The 23,745-nt window shown below is 54.7% G+C and overlaps 1 long non-coding RNA gene and 1 pseudogene across 1 annotated transcript in view; both read left to right on the forward strand.

Annotated features, from left to right (window-relative positions):
* LOC126474986 (uncharacterized) overlaps nt 1-23,745 on the forward strand; it is a 490,806-nt gene that overhangs the window by 138,037 nt on the left and 329,024 nt on the right. The gene's annotated exons all lie outside the window — the stretch shown is intronic.
* LOC126476507 (5.8S ribosomal RNA) lies at nt 3,562-3,716 on the forward strand (annotated as a pseudogene).

Genomic DNA, 23,745 nt, shown 5'->3' on the forward strand with positions numbered 1-23,745 from the left:
TTCTCCTGCTTGCGGGAGAAAGAGTGTCCAGGGCCGCTATACGGTTGCCTGAGGAGCTATTGCAAGGATCGGGAGGTCTGGTTATCATCATCTAGCGAAAGAGTTGGAAAGATAATTACCAAAGGATGTCCCCAAGGTTCCGTCTTAGGACCCCTCTTCTGGGACATCCATATGGAGCCTTTATTAGATAGATTACAACAAAGTGATGAGGTGCTAGAGGTGATAGCCTACGTGGATGACCTCCTCCTGTTGGTTGGTGGCCGTAGCTGCGAAGACATTGAACCGAAAATAGAGACAGCATTAGACAAACTCCAACAGTGGTGCCACAGTACTAAAATGACAATATCGCCCAGCAAATCTACTTACCTCATGCTAAAATGACATCTCATTAGAAATCCGACTGTCAGAATAGACGGTTCACCAGTTCTTAGACGACATGAGACACGCTACCTAGGAGTCATCATTGACGAGAGGTGGGGTTTCGGTAAGCACATTGATACCGTCACCCAGAGAGCCCTTCAGATATTAAATAACCTCATAGGCCACAAAAGATTCCATCTTCCTCCACACCTAATTAGACTATATCACAACAGTATCCTAACCTCAGTTGTGGGCTATGGCTCAGGGGTCTGGGCGCACAGGCTCACGAGGGTTGTGCCCTCCATGGCAGTGAGAAGGGTCCAGAGAAGCATGGCATTAAGAGCTGTGGGAGCCTATAGAACATCTCCAGGGGGCCCCTATTAGTCATAATGGGGCTCTGTCCTCTGGACGTAACGATAAGAGAACAGGCGGCTTGGTATTGAGTCAAGAAGGGAAAGTATGAGATGATTGTGGATATTATGGGTATTAGGGTGGGGATAAAAGAGAGATAAGGATAACAGGGGAGGAGCTCTGGCAGGAGACTTGGGAGGTAGAAGAGGCTGGACGAAGAACCTTCCAGTTTCTACCTGATGTGAGGGAACGACTTGGACTGAAGTACTTTGAGCCGACAAGAGGTCTGATTCACTTTCTCACTGGCCATGGACCCTACCCGACTTATCTATGTCGATTTGGGAAGAGGGCAACACCAGCGTGCGACTGTGGCGATCTGGAGGGTACACCCGAGCATGTGGTTTACGAATGTCCCCTCTTCAATGATATCGCAAACACACTACGAGACAGACTACCAACCGAGACACATACCAACTACTCAGACGAGAGGAAACCTTTCAGACTTTAAACACCTTGGCAAACGAGGTATCTTGAAAAGTTCTATTTGACTACTTAGGCGAGATACACTAAATAATGACAATAACCACCGATTGCGTATAAAAGCCCTATTCCCATGCCGCCTGTGCGTGGACTGGCCGACTACATATAAGTTGGAATCCGCCACGTGCACGACTAGGGGGATTAGGGAACAACCACCGATTACGACACACCAAACATGACGTAGGTTAAGTTAGTTTGTAGGACTTAGTTATAGGAAATTAAGATAGGGACTGCAGCGAAATTTAACATCGAGGCCTGCCCAGTGCCAGGGGCATGCTCTTCGGGGTTAGCTCGAAGAGCAAGGCATATGAAAGTAGGTTTGTATCCTCACTGGCACACATGTGACGCTGCAGGATACATACACAAATTAAATTAGTTATAGGAAGTAGGTATAAGCAGTATATGTAGATAATAGATGCCTATTGTTATACTAATAAGTAGCTCACATACTAAAATTAAACTAGCTGCAAAATGTCTATAAATGTATAACTGCTAGGACCCACTAATGAATTAAGGAAGTGTGTTGATTTGTATAATTATAATGGTTTGATAATAAAGAATTTAAAAAAAGAAACAGAGTCCCAACCAGAGATGGAATGGACGCTTTTATTAGATCAAAACCAATCGGTCGGCTCGTCCTGTACGTTTGCCTTGGTGACTCTGAATAACTTTGGGCTGATCACACGGTCCTCGTACCGGCGACGCATCTTTCAAATGTCTGCTTATTAACTGTCGATGGTAGGTTCTGCGCCTACCATGGTTGTAACAGGTAACGGGGAATCAGGGTTCGATTCCGGAGAGGGAGCCTGAGAAACGGCTACCACATCCAAGGAAGGCAGCAGCCGCGCAAATTACCCACTCCCGGCACGGGGAGGTAGTGACGAAAAATAACAATACGGGACTCATCTGAGGCCCTGTAATCGGAATGAGTACACTTTAAATCCTTTAACGAGTATCTATTGGAGGGCAAGTCTGGTGCCAGCAGCCGCGGTAATTCCAGCTCCAATAGCATATATTAAAGTTGTTGTGGTTAAAAAGCTCGTAGTTGGATTTGTGTCCCACGCTGTTGGTTCACTGCCCGTCAGTGTTTAACTGGCATGTATTGTGTGACGTCCTGCTGGTGGGGCGAGCAAAGACATGCGACCGCCTCATGCGTGCTCGTGCATCCCGAGGCGGACCCCGTTGAAATCCTACCAGGGTGCTCTTTATTGAGTGTCTCGGTGGGCCGGCACGTTTACTTTGAACAAATTAGAGTGCTTAAAGCAGGCAAGCCCGCCTGAATACTGTGTGCATGGAATAATGGAATAGGACCTCGGTTCTATTTTGTTGGTTTTCGGAACCCGAAAAGGGACAGGCGGGGGCATTCGTATTGCGACGTTAGAGGTGAAATTCTTGGATCGTCGCAAGACGAACAGAAGCGAAAGCATTTGCCAAGTATGTTTTCATTAATCAAGAACGAAAGTTAGAGGTTCGAAGGCGATCAGATACCGCCCTAGTTCTAACCATAAACGATGCCAGCCAGCGATCCGCCGCGGTTCCTCAGAAGACTCGGCGGGCAGCCTCCGGGAAACCAAAGCTTTTGAGTTCCGGGGGAAGTATGGTTGGAAAGCTGAAACTTAAAGGAATTTACGGAAGGGCACCACCAGGAGTGGAGCCTGCAGCTTAATTTGACTCAACACGGGAAACCTCACCAGGCCCGGACACTGGAAGGATTGACAGATTGATAACTCTTTCTTGATTCGGTGGGTGGTGGTGTATGGCCGTTCTTAGTTGATGGAGCGATTTGTCTGGTTAATTCCGATAACGAACGAGACTCTAGCCTGCTAACTAGTTGCGTGACATCCTTCGTGCTGTCAGCGATTACTTTTCTTCTTAGAGGGACAGGCGGCTTCTAGCCACACGAGATTGAGCAATAACAGGTCTGTGATGCCCTTAGATGTTCTGGGCCGCACGCGCGCTACACAGAAGGAATCAGCGTGTCTTCCTAGGCCGAAAGGTCGGGGTAACCCGCTGAACCTCCTTCGTGCTAGAGATTGGGGCTTGCAATTGTTCCCCATGAACGAAGAATTCCCGGTAAGCGCGAGTCATAAGCTCTCGTTGATTACGAGCGCTGAAGCTCTGGAGCACCTGGCACCAGGCGGCGGTTTTGAATGACCTTCGCCCGAGTGCCTGTCCGCTCCGGTGTGGAGAAGTACGACGCCCATCGACCGTGAGGCCGTTGGACACAGAAAGCTGGAACAGGGGCCGTAAAACGCCTCAGTCCGGCATATGCAACTGTTTTAAAAGAGACAGTGGAAACTAAGAGAAGATCATCCAGGACGGTGCATCACTCGGCACGTGGGTCGATGAAGAACGCAGCAAATTGCGTGTCGACATGTGAACTGCAGGACACATGAACATTGACGTTTCGAACGCACGTTGCGGTCCATGGATTCCGTTCCCGGGCAACGTCTGGCCAAGGGTCGGCTACGTATACTGAAGCGCGCGGCGTTTGCCCCGCTTCGCAGACCTGTGAGTGTCGTGGCCGCCTGTGGGGCCGGCCGCGTCTCCGTAAACGTGCGATGCACGTCCGTCGCCTGGCGGTTCGCATACCGGTACTTACTCGGTAGCGTGCACAGCCGGCTAGCGGTGTGGCGTGCGACACTTCGTACAACGACCTCAAAGCAGGTGAGACTACACGCTGAATTTAAGCGTATTACTAAGCGGCGGAAAGGAAACTAACTAGGATCCCCAGTAGCGGCGAGCGAACAGGGAAGAGTCCAGCACCGAACCCTGCAGGCTGCCGCCTGTCGTGGTATGTGGTGTTTGGGAGGGTCCACTACCCCGACGCCTCGCGCCGAGCCCAAGTCCAACTTGAATGAGGCCACGGCCCGTAGAGGGTGCCAGGCCCGTAGCGGCCGGTGCGAGCGTCGGCGGGACCCCTCCTTCGAGTCGGGTTGCTTGAGCGTGCAGCTCCAAGTGGGTGGTAAACTCCATCTGAGACTAAATATGACCACGAGACCGATAGCTAACAAGTACCGTGAGGGAAAGTTGAAAAGATCTTTGAAGAGAGAGTTCAAAAGTACGTGAAACCGTTCTGGGGTAAACGTGAGAAGTCCGAAAGGTCGAATGGATGAGATTCACGCCCATCCGGCCTCTGGCCTCCGCCCTCAGCAGATGGGGCAGGCCGCCCGCGCGGAGCAATCCGCAGCGGGGTCGTGTCCGATTGCCTTTCCACTCACAGCGGGGTGGGGCCGTTCCTGTGTGCAGTGGGCCGCACTTCTCCCCTAGTAGGACGTCGCGACCCGCTGGGTGCCGGCCTATGGCCCAGGTGCGATGACTGTCCTTCCGCGGGCCTCGGTTCTGTCTGTTGGGCAGAGCCTCGGTGTCCCGGCTGGCTGCTCGGCTGTATATCTGGAAAAGTCGATTCGCCCCTTTGGGCGCTCGGGCTCCCGGCAAGCGCGCGCGGTTCTTCCCGGATGACGGACCTACCTGCCCCGGCCCCGGACCCGCGCTGCTGTTGGCTCGGGATGCTCTCGGGCGGAATAATCGCTCCCGTCAGCGGCGCTTCAGCTTTGGACAATTTCACGACCCGTCTTGAAACACGGACCAAGGAGTCTAACATGTGCGCGAGTCATTGGGCTCTACGAATCCTAAAGGCCTTGCGCGGGCCGCAGGAGAATGGGGCTTCCCCCCTTTCATGGGGCGGCGGCCTCCGCACTCCCGGGGCGTCTCGTCCTCTTTGTGAGGTGAGGCGCACCTAGAGCGTACACGTTGGGACCCGAAAGATGGTGAACTATGCCTGGCCAGGACGAAGTCAGGGGAAACCCTGATGGAGGTCCGTAGCGATTCTGACGTGCAAATCGATCGTCGTACCTGGTTATAGGGGCGAAAGACTAATCGAACCATCTAGTAGCTGGTTCCCCCAGAAGTTTCCCTCAGGATAGCTGGTGCTCGTATGAGTCTCATCCGGTAAAGCGAATGATTAGAGGCCTTGGGGTCGAAACGACCTCAACCTATTCTCAAACTTTAAATGGGTGAGATCTCCGGCTTGTTTGATATGCTGAAGCGGCGAGCAAACGACTCGAAACGGAGTGCCAAGTGGGCCACTTTTGGTATGTAGAACTGGCGCTGTGGGATGAACAGAACGCACGAGTTAAGGCACCCGAATCGACGCTCATGGCAAACCATGAAAGGCGTTGGTTGCTTAAGACAGCAGGACGGTGGCCATGGAAGTCGGAATCCGCTAAGGAGTGTGTAACAACTCACCTGCCAAAGCAACTAGCCCTGAAAATGGATGGCGCTGAAGCGTCGTGCCTATACTCGGCCGTCAGTCTGGCAGTCATGGCCGGTCCATGCGGCCGGCCGCGAAGCCCTGACGTGTAGGAGGGTCGCGGCGGTGGGCGCAGAAGGGTCTGGGCGTGAGTCTGCCTGGAGCCGCCGTCGGTGCAGATCTTGGTGGTAGTAGCAGATACTCCAGCGTGGTCCTGGAGGGCTGACGCAGAGAAGGGTTTCGTGTGAACAGCCGTAGCACACGAGTCAGTCGATCCTAAGCCCTAGGAGAAATCGAGTGTTGATGGGGGCCATCATAGCATGATGCACTTTGTGCTTGCTCCCGTTGGGGCGAAAGGGAAACCGGTTCCTATTCCGGAACCCGGCAGCGGAACCGATACAAGTCGGGCCCCTCTTTTAGAAATGCTCGTCGGGGTAACCCAAAAGGACCCGGAGACGCCGTTGGGAGATCCGCGGCAGGTCTCCAAGGTGAAGAGCCTCTTGTCGATTAGAATAATGTAGGTAAGGGAATTCGGGAAATTGGATCCGTAACTTCGGGATAAGGATAGGCTCTGAGGATCGGGGCGTGTCGGGCTTGGTCGGGAAGTGGCTCAGCGCTAACGTGCCAGGCCTGGGCGAGGTGAGTGCCGTAGGGGTGCCGGTAAGCGAGGCCGTTTAGCGCGGCCGTGGTCTGCTCTCGCCGTTGGTCGGCCTCGTGCTGGCCGACGGTGCAGGATGCGCGCGCCTGCGCGGCGTTCGCGCCCCGGTGCTTCAACCTGCGTGCAGGGACCGAGCTCGGTCCCGTGCCTTGGCTTCCCACGGATCGTCCTTGCTGTGAGGCCGCGTCCGCTTTAGCGTGCTCCTCTGGCGACGCGCGGGTGCGCGGATTCTCTTCTGCCGCCATTCAACGATCAACTCAGAACTGGCATGGACTGGGGGAATCCGGCTGCCTAATTAAAACAAAGCAGTAGCATACTACTGATGACTGTGTCGTTGTGATAGTAATCCTGCTCAGTACGAGAGGAACCGCAGGTTGGACATTTGGTTCACGCACTCGGCCGAGCGGCCGGTGGTGCGATCCTACCATCCGTGGGATTAAGCCTGAACGCCTCTAAGCCCGTCTAGCCATTGTGGCAACGATGTCCCGAGGGTCGAAAGGCTCGAAAATACGTGACTTTACTAGGCGCGGTCGACCCACGTGGCGCCGCGCCGTACGGGACCAACTTGTTTGCCGGACGGGGCACTCGGGCGGCGCTGTCTGGGATCTGTTCCCAGCGCCGCCCTGCCCCTACCGGTCGACCATGGGTCTCTATATTTCGATGTCGGGACTCGGAATCGTCTGTAGACGACTTAGGTACCGGGTGGGGTTTTGTACGCGGTAGAGCAGTTGCCACGAAGCGATCTGTTGAGACTCAGCCCTAGCTTGGGGGATTCGTCTTGTCGCGGGACGAGACCCCCGACGGCTGTTCGTTAGGGGCACGTGTGGCCCACCCACCCACCCTTGCTTGTTTCTTGTGTGTCGCATCTCTGGCCGTAACGGCGCTGCATTGGGTGCGGTGGACTGAGGCGTATCGGTTTGCGGGACCCTTGCCGCTGGCGTGGGCGCTGGGAGACGCCTCAGTGCGCGCGGAAGCGGCGGGGGAGGCGGCGGCGGCGGCCGGGCGTGTTGTGTTCCGCCGCGCTACGGCGTATCGCTTAGTCAGCCGGTGATGGGTGCCAGACGGGCGGTGTCGGCCCACCCGTCGGAGCATCGCGTGGCGGCTGCAGCGTGGAGTGGGTGCCGTGTGGCGGTCGCGGTGCCCGGCGGGGTCTGGTACGTTGTCGCCGTCCCCCCCGTCGTTTGGTAACACAGCGTCCACCGCAGTATGGTGAACGACAATACCTCTAAACAATGGATGTGAAATAAAATATAATAACACATGATCCTCCCCAAGAAAATAGACTTGGGATAGGGTATGTCGTTGGCAAGTCCCAAGGGCGGCTAGTGTGGGTAGTGATAAGTCCGAAGGAAGAGAGGTATTACGTAATAAAGAATACATGAATAAACCAAATAGACAAGAGCAATAAATAAAGAGATAGTGGTCGCGTGCGCCGTCTCGTACCGACGACATGAATGTCCACAGTAAACATACCATACCGCCATCTGTGAAATTCCCTGGCGTCTATTTCGTGAAGACACCATACTGCCCTCTATGGGAATGTGACTAAACGACATTGACATCCAGCCCAGATACGACACCTCCATCTACAGGAATCCGACGAAACTACGAAAACCATACTGCGAAAACACAGTATCGCCATCTATGAAACTACGACAAAACCACATTCAATACCTTCATCTACGCGAATCTGACAACACTACGTCCACCATGTCGAGCGCACCACAAAACATACCGCCATCTGTAGGTCTCCCGCAACATGACCTCCTGCAACGACGATACCGCCATCTATGGGACGCCAAGCCGACTATGACATCGATGGGCTCACAGTGCCCATCGTCCGACCCCACCCACAAAGCCTGCATCCTCTGTCCACCACAGGAGCCACAAGTCCAGTGCTTGCGCTGCACGAAGTCGTGGACCGACAATCACTCCACTCCCACCCGTATGTGCCCCACCCCAACCGCCCAACTCGCAACCCCAGCAAATGAACGGTGGACTTTTCCCGCACTCGTAAGTTGCAATCCACCCCGATATCTTGCGTTTCATGAAGAGTTTTATCATCAGAGGGTGGGATCCCCTCATTCGAAGGCGACAGATTCCAAAGCCTGGGCTACTCTCTGGTTGGAATCTCTGCTTTCGAAGATTGTGTCCGTCTATCTGTCTATCTGTCTGTCTGTCTGTTCGCCGCCGTCGCCGCCGCCTGCTGTCCGTCCGTCTGTTCGCCACCGCCGCCGCCAGCCGGTGCTCGCCGTCGCCGTCGCCGTCGCCGTCGCCGTCGCCGTCGCCGCCAGCCGGTCCTCGACGCCGCCGCCGTACGCCCTGGTCATCCGACCCTGGTCTTCGTCCGTTTGCGTCTTCGCCTGTCTTTTCCTTTTCGTGCTGTGCGTTTTTTCTTCCTGTCGTCATGTCCGCCCCTACCACCACCGTCACTACTACCACCACCGCCATAGTCTATACCTCCCCTTCCGCCGCCTCCACCACTATAACTTGGTGTGCCCAGTCCCACCCCCTCCTTCCATCCCACCTCTCCTCACTCTCCCTTCACCCTCTCTCTTTGTCGCCCCCTCTCCGCTTTCTTCCTCTCGCTCCTCTCGTTCTGATCCTTTCCCCCCACTCCCCGAGCCTGTCACTGCAGCTCCGGCTAGGGTGGTGGCCCGTCGGGCCACTTTCCACACCCAGCTATCCCCGTCGCCTTCGCCATCACCGCCACCACCGTCATCATCGTCGCCGTCACCGTCGCCTTCGCCTTCGCCTTCACCGTCACTGTCACCGTCTCCGGCGCCGACTGCTGCGTCCACGCTGGGACCTCTCCCTTCCCACCACCTCCCCATCTCTCCCGTCCCTCTTGTCACCACCCGCCCTTCTGCCGCCGTCAAACGCCCTAGTGCCACCCCACCTCCTCCGCTCCCAAAAAGGCCCTGCCCCGACCTCCATCCCCCCCCCCCAGAGTGCTATGGATCTCTCCCCGCCTGGCCCTGCTCCCACCTCCTCCTCCTCCTCCTCCTCCTTCTCCCCCCCCAGTTTATACAAATATCTCCTGTCCCATCCCGATCCTTCCTTTCTCGAGGCCCGGAATCTCTCCCTCCTCCTCCGCCAACATTTCCCTGGTGCCCCCATCTCTCTCCTTACTCCCAGACGGGATTGTGTTCTTATCTCCTCCCCCAGCCCAACCCTCCATACTGACATCCTATCCCGCCTCCCCATCACCCGTTTTGGTCCTAACGCCTCCCTTACCCCTGCTCCTTCTCCATCTCCTATCCGCCAACCCCAACACCCACGTCGCCCACCGACCCTCACCGCCGTGATCTCGCGGCTCAGTCCGTCGATCACGGAGGAGGAGGTGTTGGCGGAGCTCAAGGCTCATCCCACGCTGGAGGTGCGGGCGGTCCGCCGCATTTACCACTCGACCGGCCCCACCCGCCTTATGCGGGTTTTCTCTGAGGACGCCCCCTCCATTGACCGTCTCCTGAAGGAGACTGCCCTCCTCTTCAACCAGCAGTACAAGGTCGACCCCTCCCGTTCCCCTCCTCAATCCCTGCGCTGCCGGAGGTGTCTGCGCTATAATGCACACCCAACAGCTGAGTGCCGTGAGGCCCCCACCTGCCCACATTGTGGCCAAGTGCACTTCCTCTGGCAGTGCCCTAACCTCCAGTCCCCTCCCTCCTGTAATACCTGCACTCTCCCCCATCCCACCTACTCCCAAAAGTGTAAAGCCCGACCCCCTCCAACCACTCCTGAACTCACCGTACCTGTCCGTCCTCTCGAGGCCCCCACCCCTCCTGGCAATTCCCTTCGTCCCCCCCCCAACGCTGAGGACGTCGTCAGGTTCCTCACAATCGTCCTTCAAAATGTTCATCCCTTTCAGCGCCCCCACACCCTCCAGCAGATCTCCCTCGCCGCCCGTTCCATATTCCAACACAAGATGTACGCCACCTACTCAAACAACCAGGCCCATTTCACCTTCTCCCGCCTTGACACCCTCATCTAAATCCCTGTCATGGCGCGACAGCAAAGTATCCTTTTCAACAACATCCGCTCCCTTACTGCCAACAAGAACCTCTTCTTGCACACCCTTGCCACCCACTGCGTGGATGCCTTCATCCTTAATGATACCTTCCTCCAACCCCACCACACCATCCACACTTCCCCCTATCTCCTCCATCGCTCCGATAATCCCCTCCCAATTGCGCGTGGCGGAGTTGCTATTTGTCACCGTCGCCAGATCCCCGTTTGGCTCCAACCTCTCCTTCCCGACCCCACGGAACACCTGATCCTTAGTCTCTTCTTCCCTGGCCTTACTGTTACCTGCGCCACCATCTATGTCCGCCCCAACGCTCCTCTTCCCTTCGACTTCCTCTCCCACGTCGACCGTACCTTCTCCTCCTACGTGATCACCGCCGACCTCAACATCCATACTCGTTCCGCTGCCCAGTTACGGCGATGGCATCGGTTCCTCTCCACCCTTCAAGGCGATCTCATCGCCATCCCCCAGCACACCCGTCCTGAATCCAACTCCACTCCCAATGTTATTCTCTCCTCCCCCACCCTCCTTGGTCGCATAACGGTGGATGTCCTGGAGCCTATTGGTAGTGACCATCTCCCGGTCCTCATCACCGTTTCAGACGGACGTCGCCCCCGACTCGACCCTCGTACTGACCCTCCCCCTAAGTATGTCCATGACTATTCCCGTGCCGACTGGAATGCCTACCGGGATACCCTCTCCACCCAGGTCGATAGCCACCCCTTCACCTACCGCCACCCTGACGATGTCACCCATGCCACCTCCTTTCTCCAGCAGACCTTGTATGAGGCCGTGGAGGCCCACGTCCCTACTGTCGCCATCCACCCCCACCGTCCTCCCTTACCCCCACAGGCCGTTCTCCTCCTCCATGAATCCCGTCGTCTCTACCGTGCCTTCCTCCGTACGCATGACCCGGACACACTACGACGACACCGGCAAATCCAGCGACACATTCGTAATTTGCTCACGGCTAAGAAACGCCGGGACTGGCGACAGACATGCACCCGTTTAAATGCTACACTACCAATCAACTCGTCCAAGTTCTGGTCAGCCTTCCGTCGCCTTACCGGAACTAAACCCTCCCCCTATTATCCTCTTCTCCATGATGATCACCCTTTCCCTGACACCCTTAGTAAGGCCAATCACTTTGCCTCCTACCTCTCCGATGTCTTTTCCATCCCCGATGATCTCCAGTTCGATTACTCCCTCTTCCCGGATGTCCGCGATCAAACTGACACCTCCGTCCCTCCCCTTGCCCCGAGTTTCCAGTACTTGGACAACATTGCACACACGGAACTCAACGCCCCTATCACTACACAGGTTCTCATTGCTACACTCCACACAAAACGCAACACCGCTCCTGGTCCCGATCGTGTCACCTACCGTCACCTTCGTGAAGCTCCTGTCTCTTTCCTCTCCACCCTGGCCAGGCTCTACAATGTAGTCCTGTCCACCGGTTACTACCCCGACCTGTGGAAAACCTCCCGTATCCTCATGTTCCTTACACCTGGCAAACCTACCGTCCCATCAGCCTTACCTCAGTCTTCAGCAAGGTCCTGGAATCTATCCTCACCCGACGCATCCACCAGCATCTCCGCCAGCACCGCCTCCTTCCCGTTACCCAGTGTGTCTTTCGGCTGTCCTTCTCTTCCGACGACCTGCTCCTTCACCTCAATCATCTCCTTTCTGAACAGCTTAATTCCCGTCGCTCCGCAATCTTCCTCTCCCTGGACCTCGAACGTGCATATGACCGTGTATGGCATTCCGGTCTCCTCTTCAAGCTCCAAACCTTCGCCCTTCCCATTAACTACGTCCGTCTAATCGGTTCCTTTCTCTCCCGCCGTCCTTCCTATGTTACTATCCATAACACGGATTCCTACAACTTTTCCCCTCCGCCGGTGTGCCCCAAGGCTCCGTCCTCTCCCCCCTTCTGTACCTTTTGTACACGGCGGACATGCCACTGCCGTCACCCCCCATCCACCTTCTCCAGTTTGCCGATGACACCGCCTTCCTTGCCCTTGCCCCCACCCTGCAACGCTCTCAACGCCTTCTCCAATCCCATCTTGACCGGTTCACCGCTTGGTGCAACCAGTGGTTGCTCAAGGTCAATCCTTCGAAAACCCAGGCGATCATTGTAGGCAAAACCACCCCTTCCTTCCGCCTCCTTGATTTCTATCTCACCGTCTATGGCCGTCCCATCGATCTCACTCCCACGCTTAAGTACCTTGGCGTCACCCTCGACCGTCGCCTCTCTTGGACTCCCCACATCCAGACAATCCAAGCCAAGGCACGCTCCCAACTCAGTCTCCTCAAGCTCCTCTCCCGCCGTACGTGGGGTCTGGACCCCTCCACCATCCTCCACACCTATAAATCCCTCATGCGCCCTATCCTTTGTTACGCCCATCCAGCATGGATCTCCGCTCCCCCTACCTTTTATAAATCCCTCCAAATCCTTGAACGCCATGCTCTCCGCCTCCCCTATCGCATCCGTCTCCCCTCCCCCACGCAGATCCTGTATGATCTCATCCCCTTCCACCACCTCCTCCTTTTCCTTGAAAGGATACGGATCCTGTACACCTCCCGTACACTTGATCCACCTCACCCGCTCGTATCCCCGATCCTCTCCTGTCCTCGCCCGCTGCCGCGCCTGTATTCCCACGTCCCGCCCAGTCTCCATCTCTCCACCCTCCTTACCCTCTCCCAAGGTGGCTTCCTCCAGCTCCCTCTCCCTGATGATGTCCTCGTCCCCTCCATCTACCCCTCCTGTCAACTTTGACATTGCCCCGCCCCCCCACTTCCGGTGTCCTTTCCTCTCGGCACCCTCTGTCCCTTCTCTTCTCTTCTCTTCTTTTTCCTTTTCCCCGTCCCCTCCCTCCCCCCTCTTCCCTGGGCTTCCTCTCCCCCTTCCTCCCTCCCCCCTCTCTCCCCTGCCCGTGGCATCTCTGCTCTCCTCTCTCGCTCTCCCACTCCCCTTCCTCCTCTTCCTGGACTCGCACACGCATAGCGAACATTCGCGCGCCGGAGATCATCGCCTTCTGTGTCTCGTGTGTGTGACGTCGTTTAGTGTTTTTTGGTGTCCGCCGTCCCACTACTACGTTCACTTGTGCCGTCGGATTCATCAGTGTTCTGTGCGCTGTGCCAACGTGTTTTCAGTGTTGTTATCGCCACGTGTGAACGACTCCGTGTTTTTTGTGTCTCTGTGACATCTCTCTTTTGCCCGTCACGTTGTTCACTATCATTCTCCGTTCTTATACTGTTGTAAACGCTCTGGCTGAAGAGCGGCGTAGTGTGCCGCTGCCAGCCTACCTGATTTGTACAGGTTTTAAAATAACAATAAAGTAAAAAAAAAAATAGTTTTATCCAAAATGCGAAATTCCCGCTGTCCCTATACATGCTGAAAGTCGGTGCGCGATCAGCTAGGAGGCTCCCGGTCTATGTCGGTCGCTGTGGGCGTTGCACTCGCAGTCGCAAAGACTCGGTGCAATAGCTAAGTGCCCTCCTCAATATATTACTCGGACGAGTAATAAGTGTCCGAGCCCCCAGTGTGGGGAGACTTTGTCTGAGCCCTGACCCACCGGCAGGGTGTAGTTTCCCCCACCCCAGACACGTGACTTTGCCACACAACCGGTTTCGACTAATAGACTGATTGTTTATAATCTTATGCCATACACCAGGGGAAGCTGCCACGATGAGTAAGTACGTTGGTGAGTCACACTTCTACTACTGTACAGAGATAGAACAGCACTTGACCGGAACCAGATTAAACTGATACACGGCACTGATTAGTAATAGAAGCAGAGCCATCTGAATATAGATAACATGTACAACTGTCCCTATACATGCAGAAAGTCTGAGTGCACAATGTCAACCACACGTCAGTCACACACTCTGTCACACACTACTCTCTGCCTGTAACACACACAGACACAATATGTAAGCACCAGTATGGAACAACACCCAGTGCATCCTCTTCGCCACATTACAACATCCACACTATCATAAACAGACTGGGAGGTCCACTGAGAAAACAGAATATCCCACTCTTCCGACAACCACCATTGCTCAGTTAAGCCACCAACACCCACACATGTCCTACACAGGGGTGCACCCGAGATCACAACACTGCCTCGTGTCACAGCACATAAGCAATGGCAGGAATGAAAGACACATCTCTGCCACTCGCCTGCCACAAGCACGGAACCGGAGCGCCGCCTGTCATGAGCCAAAAGTGCATCCTGACATGACATATCTGATGATACCGTAGACATCCACTTACTATAATCACTATTAACGAACCTGCCCCCCACCCCAATACACACTCCCTTGCAACAATGTGTACCTTAACCTAACCCATGTTGTACCTTAACCTAACCCACGTTGTGCCTTAACCTAACCCACGTTTGGCCTTAACCTAACCCACGTTGTGCCTTAACCTAACCCACATTGGGCCTCAACCTAACCCACGGTGGGCCTTAACATAACCCACGTTGGGCCTTAACCTAACCCACGTTGGGCCTTAACCTAACCCACGTTGGGCCTTAACGTAACCCAAGTTGGGCCTTAACCTAACCCACGTTGGGCCTTAATGAAACCCACATTGGGCCTTAACCTAACCCACGTTGGGCCTTAACGTAACCCACGTTGGGCCTTAAGCCAACCCATGTTGGGCCTTAACCTGCTCTGTAAGTGTCATACGACTCATTAAATTAGTTGTAGTGTTGCCTAACCGCAACCCCCGCAGTATTGTTCGCTACTCGCACTGCAAGTTCCCCTGTGTAACGCTTCATGTTAAACACCTTGCAAGTGTTGCTTACTTTCCACATGCTCCTACTATACACTGTAATGTGGATGGCAGCAGAATGTACATGCCCCCCCCCTTCCCCCCCGCCTTCGCAACCTGGTCAGTAAGGAGTTTGCGAGTTCAATGCCCTTCGCAGCTGTTCACTGGCATGCGCATGCCAAAGCACTCAGTCTACATTCTGGTACGGCCTGTGTTAATTGTCCACTGATGTCGTATGCCTAGACCGCACACTGTACTGCACGTCGGTCCTTATGTACTGAATGATACACCATAGCACATGTGTGACCGTACAACGACGGCGCCCAAGAACGGCGAACCATACGGTCCAAATGTTGTGCACTCAGCTACGTGTCGTCTCCCTATATGAGGTGGATAGCAGTGTGGTACGCCCTAGAGACTTGTGGGACGAACGGAGGCACTGGATGGCGATCAGCATGAGCCGTCTGTTGATGTAGTTCCGCATGTATTCAGACGTAGTCGTCTCTTCTCACACAACGTGACAGCATGGTGCACCGCGTTCCACATCTGCGATATGCTACAGAGGCTGGTTGACAGTCGGTCGCGCAATGGACATTGCATACGTACGGGGGCCACCTACCACGTATTCTGTAGGTGTGCACATTTTGTTGCGTGTATGTGGGATGACATAGTGTGTCGTGACACCTGACACAGGCATGCAATAATCGTTGAATTTGCAAATGGCGATGGACGTCTACGTTTGATGGTGAAGTTACGCAAATGAACAACTGGTAACCCGTTGTGGTGCGGTTGTTCTCGCTAGAGGTGAATCAGTGATGGCGACGATCGGTTGAGCTATTAACCGGTTGTTTCAGCGATACCCACTATGCCCACGAACGTGAATGGCATCTGGGTGTGAGGCCATACGCGGCAGTGGCTGGGTGGGACTGTCCCCGGCCGGTGAGGGGGGGCCACCCTGCGTGCTGGCAGCGCGGTGCGTGGGCGCACGCGCTACAGCCGGCTGGTGGGGGCGGCCAGTGGCAGGCGCGCCGGCCGACGGACGCGGCAGGCGGCGCAGCTGCGCACCAGCGCGCCCTGCGCGCGGCGCCGTGCAGCCGAAGTAGGTCCTCGCGGGCCTGGTGCGAAGTGCGGTGGACATCTGCAATGTGCTGATCTGATTGAGGACTGTGTGCGTTATGGATGCGCCGCCGCCCAGCACTTGGCGCCGCGACGCCGTGTGCTGCTCGGTCGCCCCAGTGGTTCTCGCTCGTGGTTTGTACCGTAGCTGTGCGGACGTGTTGGCACATGCGCTGTGCAGGGAGAGTTCGTTTCGGCACCCAAGTGGGGCTTTTGTCCTTCTGTGGCGCTGGCGTTGGAGCTGCCAGTCACCGTAGGTGGCGCGTGTTGTCTCCCGCCGGCTATGCGACGACATTACGCTCCCAGGCCTCTGTTGGCAGCGGCAAGCTAAGTTGGGAGCACGGATGGTCGCACCTAAAGCGCCTACTCGCCTAACTCCGGGCGATTGCGCCTCTCCCGCACCCGACCAAGTACTGTGTGTGTGTGTGTTGGGGTTTATGGGCGCTCAACATCGAGGTCATCAGCGCCCTGACACACATTAAAAGGAACGAATGTGGAGATACCTAATAAAACTGAAAAACACATGCAAAGAAAACAGGAAAAGAGGGAAATTACTACATAAGAAAGTATAACCGAAGGGAAGGGAAAACAGAGCAACAAGAATGACACAGGAATGTGTCATTGGCTGGCCACTTACAGAAAAGATGGGCGAGCTTGTCACACAGTGAGAAAATTAAAATCCGCTCCCTAAAATCTTTGTAAAAACATTTGACAAGGCACAGAACTTTAAAACTTGAACCACATTCGTCCGAGTGTTGCCTAAAAGAGTTGGCAGGTCCGCTGGCAAATCAGCCGAGGCCCGCTGGTCAGAAAATAAAACACAATCCAGTAAAATGTGGCTCACAGTGACCTGGACGCCGCAAGCACCACACTATGGAGGATCTTCTCGCCGGAGCAGGAAGCCATGCGTCATAGGGCTGTGGCCTATTCGAAGCCGAGTGAGGAGAACCTCGTCCCGTCGATGGGGCTGAAAGGAAGTACACCACACACGCGTTGTGGGCTTGACTAGACGGAGCTTATTGTCAGTTACTTCCAGCCACTCATCCTCCTACCGACACATGACTCTGGAGCTCAACAGCGAGGTGAGTTCGTGCAACGGGATAGCACACCGAGATACGTGTGGATCAAGACACGCCTCCTTGGCTGCGAGATCTGCCCGTTCATTCCCAGCAATGCCGACATGCCCCGGAACCCAGCAGAAAGCTACAACCTTCCCTAGTCGCTGTAGTCGGAGGAGGGCATCCTGGATGGTCTGGACTACTTTATCCGCCGGATACAAACGGTGCAAGGATTGAAGGGCACTGAGTGAATCGGAACAGACAAGAAATTTAAGAGAGGAAGAAAGTCTCATCGGCTCCAGTGCCCGCAAGATCGCAGACAATTCTGCATCAAAGACAGTAAAAGTCTGAGGCAGGCGGACCTTGAGGACACGATCCGGAAAAACAACTGAGCAACCCACGGAATCCCCTTGTTTCGACCCATCCGTAAAAACAGCTACATAGTCGTGGTGCTCAGATAAAATAGCAGAAAATGCTGCATTAAAAACGGTGGCAGGAGTGCAATCTCTCTTGTACTGCAATAAATCTAAAATCACACGTGGCCTCTTCAGTAACCAGGGTGGCAGGCGGTTAAAACCCAGGATTTGGGGTTGTACAGACTCCACACCGAGGGACTCAAGCACACGGTGCACTCTGATCCCAAACGGCAACGTAGCCCAGGGACGGCGGGAAAAAAGGCGATCCAGAGGTGGATGGGCAACAAGATGGTGAGCAGGCGAGCTGGGAGCTGCAAGAAACTTACAAGCTTGGCGCACCAGCAGGAGCTGCCGCCGGATGGTAAGTGGCGGTTCGCCAGCCTCAGCACAGAGGCTGGGTACGGGACTGGTCCGATAAGCACCCGTAGCCAGTCGAATCCCAGCATGGTGAACAGCGTCAAGGATCCGCAAATAAGACGGCCTCGCTGACCCATATACTGTGCAGCCATAGTCCAGCCGTGAGCGCACGAAAGCTCGATAAAACTGAAGGAGACGCACCCTGTCCGCTCCCCAAGACCTGTGGCTGAGGCACTTGAGGATGTTCAGTGCCTTCAGCGTTCTGGCTTTCAAGTCACGTAGGTGTGGCAACCATGACAACCTGGAGTCAAAAATTAGGCCTAGAAACCGCACTGTGTCTCCAAACTGTAGGACAGTATCCCCCATATGCAAGGCAGGCAACGTAAAAAGACGACGAGAACGATTAAATTGAACACAAACACACTTATCGGCAGAAAACCTAAAACCCGTCTTTGCAGCCCACTCCTCTAACCGCCGCACCGTTAGTTGCAATTGACGGCTCGCGGATGCAACACTAGAGGAGGAACAGAAAACAGCAAAGTCGTCCACAAACAAGGAGCACTGTACTGGACTCCGCACTGTAGACGTTATACTGTTGATTGCTATGGCAAAGAGGGTAACGCTTAAAACACTGCCCTGGGGGACACCGTTCTCTTGCTCAAAGCGATCAGACAGTGTGTTACCAACGCGGGTCCGAAAAAACCGCTGAGACAGGAAAGACCGAATGAAAATAGGGAGGCGGCCACGAAAGCCCCATTGATGCAGTTGTGCAAGAATACAGTGTCTCCAAGTAGTATCATATGCCTTACTGATATCAAAGAAGATACCGATACAGTGATGCTGACGGAGGAAAGCCTGCTGAATAGCCGCCTCGAGGAGGGTCAGGTTGTCGACTGTGGATCGAAATTTTCGGAATCCACACTGAAAGCGGCTAAGGAGCTGTCTGGTCTCTAGCAGCCAGACCAGACGACGGTTAACCATCCGTTCCAGGGTCTTTCCGACACAGCTTGTCAAGGCGATACTACGATAACTACTGGGACATGTGCGGTCCTTTCCTGGTTTGAGGAGAGGGATGAGGATTGCCTCCCTCCACGAGGTTGGGAACACTCCCGTGTGCCATATGAGATTAAAACATTCAAGGAGGATTTCCTTTGACGCCGCTGGAAGATGTCTAAGCATGGAGTACCGGATGCGGTCGTAACCTGGTGCAGTGTCAGAAGTCTCAGTAAGAGCCGACTCAAGTTCCCACATGGAGAAAGGGGAGTTGTAGGCCTCAGAACCGTTCGACCGAAAGTTCAAATTCGCTCTTTCGACAGTCGCACGGTAGCGACGAAACGCTGGATCCTGGGTTGCAGTGGCAGTACTTTGTGCAAAATGCTCTGCCAGCGACTGAGCTATGGCGCTGGGTGTCGTTTGGAGGCATCCCTGGTTCAGGACTGCAGCTATTGGTAAACGGCTGCGTTTACCGGAAATCCTCCGGATGGCTTCCCATACCTTTGTGGAACAAGTGGAACGGTTGATGGAGTCCAGAAACTCCTGCCATGACCTTTTCTTGCTCTCTTTACTGACACGGCGTGCCCTGGCTCTCGCGATACGAAAGGCGGTAAGATTGACCGTTGTTGGGCGGCATTTAAATCGGCGAAGAGCCGCACGCCTGTCACGGATGGCTGAACGGCACTCTTCTGTCCACCAAGGCACAAGGCGCCGCTTAAGAGTGCCAGAAGACTGTGGTATGGACAGGTCAGCAGCATGGTGGATCACAAGCGTGATGTGATCCACCCATTCCTGTACGCTGGTGTGGCGGTCAAAGACAGCCAACCGAGTGAACAGTGGCCAGTTAGCCCTGCCAATCATCCACGATGGTGGCCGCTGCTCCAGCAATACACCATCCAGGAGATGAATGCGGATAGGGAAGTGATCGCTGGAATGTAGGTCGTCAATGACCTCTCAGTGAACGGAGTCAGTGAGGGTTGGAGAGCAGAAAGATAGGTCAATGGCTGAGAAAGACCCCGTAGCACTAGAGAAATGAGTCGGAGTACCTGTGTTGAGGATGCACAACACTTGAGATGTTAGGAGGCCCTCCAAAATTCGACCTCGAGCGCAAAGAGAAGTGGAGCCCCACAGGACATGATGGGCATTGAAGTCTCCCAGGAGGAGAAATGGGCGGGGGAGTTGGTCGATAAGGTTTGTGAGAGCCTCTAAGTTCACTGCATCCAGAGGGGGTAAATAAAGGGAGCAAACGGTAAGCCTCCGACCGGAATAAATTGCAACTGCAACTGCTTGCAGGTCAGTATCCAGGGGGAGAGCAGAGGAGTGGTGGTCATTATCGACAAGCACGGCGACTCCGCCTTTGGCCCTGTCTCCAGTCAGGTCATCTTTGCGATACAACCTATAGCCCCTGAGTACAGGAGCATCAGATTGTTTGAGATGTGTTTCCTGTAAACACAAGCACAGGGGGCGTTGCTGTGCTAGGAGGTGCAGTTCCTCCACATGTGCCTGGAATCCATTCATGTTCCACTGAATAATGGGAGCCATCTATCAGGGCGGGAGTACCTTCAGTCGCACTTTCTGTCGGGGAGGAGAGCCCACAACGGGTGGAGGCTCAGTTTTGGGGCGAGACGATTGCCCCAGTCTGACATCTACCTCCATCGCCTCAGAAGAGGAGTCGAGAGAGACGTCAGAGAGAATGACATCCACATCAGCAGACTGTAGAACTTCAGTCTCCTTTAGTGGGCGAGTCTTCACCTTTGTCTTTGGCTTCGATTTTCTGGCCTGAGGTGGCATTGGAGCCAAAACCTCAGAAGCAGTAGGGGGTGTACCAGCACTAGGCAGTACACAAGACTGGACCCGGGAAGGGGCAGGAAGTTCCATGATGTCAGCTACCACAGCCTGGTCAGAAGGCCGGGAGGGAGCAGCAGGCTTCACAGGAATGGCAGCAGCACATGTACACTGACAAACGCAGGTGCTAGTGCTGACAGTAGCAACCTCCGTTTGGGTAGCGGCATCGGTTTTCAAGACAGGCTGTTTCAGAACAGAAGAAAAGGAGGCAGCGAACGTGGGCGGCTGCATGGACTTGTAGATTTTCTTTGCCTCACCATACGGGAAGAATGCTGAAGATTAGATGGGTAGATCACATAACTAATGAGGAAGTATTGAATAGGATTGGGGAGAAGAGAAGTTTGTGGCACAACTTGACCAGAAGAAGGGATCGGTTGGTAGGACATGTTCTGAGGCATCAAGGGATCACCAATTTAGTATTGGAGGGCAGCGTGGAGGGTAAAAATCGTAGAGGGAGACCAAGAGATGAATACACTAAGCAGATTCAGAAGGATGTAGGTTGCAGTAGGTACTGGGAGATGAAAAAGCTTGCACAGGATAGAGTAGCATGGAGAGCTGCATCAAACCAGTCTCAGGACTGAAGACCACAACAACAAACAACAACCATACGGGATGCGTTTAGTGCTTTTAAGTTCCTGGATCTTCCGTTCCTCAAGGAAAACTCTGCATTCCCTACTCCACACAGGGTGATCCCAAGAGCAGTTCACACACTTGGGAGGAGAGGAGCAATCAACTCCCTCATGAGCGGCTTTACCACATTTCCCACAAGTGGCTTCCCCTTTACAGCCGAGAGTAGTGTGGCCAAAGTGGTGGCATTTAAAACACCGCATGGGGTTGGGGTAATAAGGCCGTACACTGAGACGTAGGAAACCTGCCTTCACATGCTCTGGCAATTTGGTGCTGTTAAATGTAAGAATAAAGGAGTCAGTTTTTATGAGAGCACCATCCACCCGTTTCATAACGTGTTGCACGTCCACAATTCCTTCCCGGGACCATTCAGACTTCAGTTCGTCTTGGGGAATGTTGACGAGATCTCTGCAAGTCACAACACCCTTGCTGTAGTTCAAGGTGTTGTGAAAGTCAGTCTCTATCGCAAACTCCCCAAGAAAGTGTGCCTTCTGAAGGTTCTGGACTTGCTGGAAGCTAGATGTTTCAACCAGCAAGGTGCCATTGCGCAGGCGCTTTACAGACTTTAACGTGCCAGCAATACCCTCTAAGCCCTTCTGTATATAAAATGGCGAAACTTTTTCAAAACTCCCATCTTTTCTTTTAATTATGAGAAACACATTCTGAGAAGCAGAATGCGTTCTGTTACTAGTACCTGAATCAGGAGGACTGGCTACATGAGCCCTCTTGTTAGATTGGGTGTTAGAACCTACCAGCGGCCCACCCTTTCCGCTGGGAGGAAAAGAAAAGTTCGAGGGTTCCATCTCGATCCCACGAGCAGCTAGGGAACTAAAGGTCCGCTCAGACAGAGCCCCGCATGCCTGAGTAAGCCCTATACAACTGGGGTGTGGCAGGTGCCCCAGAGGTTGCCCGCTTGCGACTGTTCCACCTCAACAGCCATGCATCTCATAGGCGCGGAGCACACCGGAAGATTGAGGGGTTTTTTATAGAGGTTTGGTCCATCCTCGCGATCCGGGCGGTCTAGCCAAGATCCCCATTCCCTGAGACACACAACATTCCACAGCCGCGCCGCACGGTGGTCGTTGAAGTATGCTTAGAGGTTACGGTGACAGGGGACTGGCGGCGCTTACCAGTCCCCAGCTCAGGAACCCCGGGGTCGCCAAGCCCATACCCTGCAAACGAATGCTGAGCCCCTGGGGGCACCAAGTACTTAGGACGGCGCTGCGCGCCGCCGGGACCTGAGAGGGTTCCGAGGTGTATTGTGCAAGGGAGCTCAGCCTTCTCCTGTTTGCAGAATAATTTAGCAGACGTTTGCGTGTTCGCGTGGGCTCCCGGGATACACTCCCGGGCTGCCGGCTGCGCAGCCATAGTTGACGCAGCTCCCTGGTTGATCCTGCCAGTAGTCATATGCTTGTCTCAAAGATTAAGCCATGCATGTCTCAGTACAAGCCGCACTAAGGAGAAACCGTGAATGTCTCATTAAATCAGTTATGGTTCCTTAGATCGTACCCACGTTACTTGGATTACTGTGGTAATTCTAGAGCTAATACATGCAGAGTCCCGAGTCTGGCGGGAGGTCAGTGGCTCGACGGCGCGTTTTGGCGCGTGCCCGCCCGTTGCCGGCGCGCCGTAAGGCATGGAAGCTCGCACTGGGGCGTATCGCTTCCAGTCGGGTGTGCTGCGGCAGCCTCTCAGGGGAAGTGACGCGTCTCTTATAGCCTCTCCTTCCCAAGTAGCTCTTTCCGCCTTCCCGTGGTTCCAGATGATAAGCTTGGCATTCTGCCTTGCGACAAAAGGGAGACCTGTGACCCAACCTGATGCGAAAGCAAAGGGTGTGTGGCACAGGGGGAGCTGTGTCTAGGGATCGAACACCAGTCCCTTTCTGTTCGCAGGGCACAGACCAGCAGGTGCTCTGCATGCCGGCGACTTCGTTTGTCGGTGTGGGATCATGGCGCGAGTCGGCAAGGGGGCTTCGCCGCGCCCCTGGGTAACTGGGGTGTGTTCTGCCAAACCCAGGAAGGGGTGACATCGCCTGGGCTAGGTTAGATGGGTCCAGACCGCCGAACGACTGTGGGACCGACCCACCACCTGAGTAGGAGTGGGTCCTTGGCCTTCTGGTGGAAGCTCGGGCAAGTAGGCGGCGAAGGGCGAGGGGTGCATCCGCCTCTCCGGAGTGCGGGGTGCACTTGCCGAAGAGCGTCGTGTGAAATCGTCGACGACGAGGCCTTCGACAGGGACCAGTGCGCTGGCAATGGCGCACTGAACCCGGCAGTTCTGGAGTGCCCTTGACCTAGGGGCGAGGTCGGTGGGCGAGCTGCAGAATTCCCCCCCCCCCCCCCATGCCAGAGGAGCTGGTCCGGGGCAAGAG

The sequence above is a fragment of the Schistocerca serialis genome, chromosome 4 (genome assembly GCF_023864345.2).
Source record: "Schistocerca serialis cubense isolate TAMUIC-IGC-003099 chromosome 4, iqSchSeri2.2, whole genome shotgun sequence".
In the NCBI taxonomy this organism is placed as follows: domain Eukaryota; kingdom Metazoa; phylum Arthropoda; class Insecta; order Orthoptera; family Acrididae; genus Schistocerca; species Schistocerca serialis.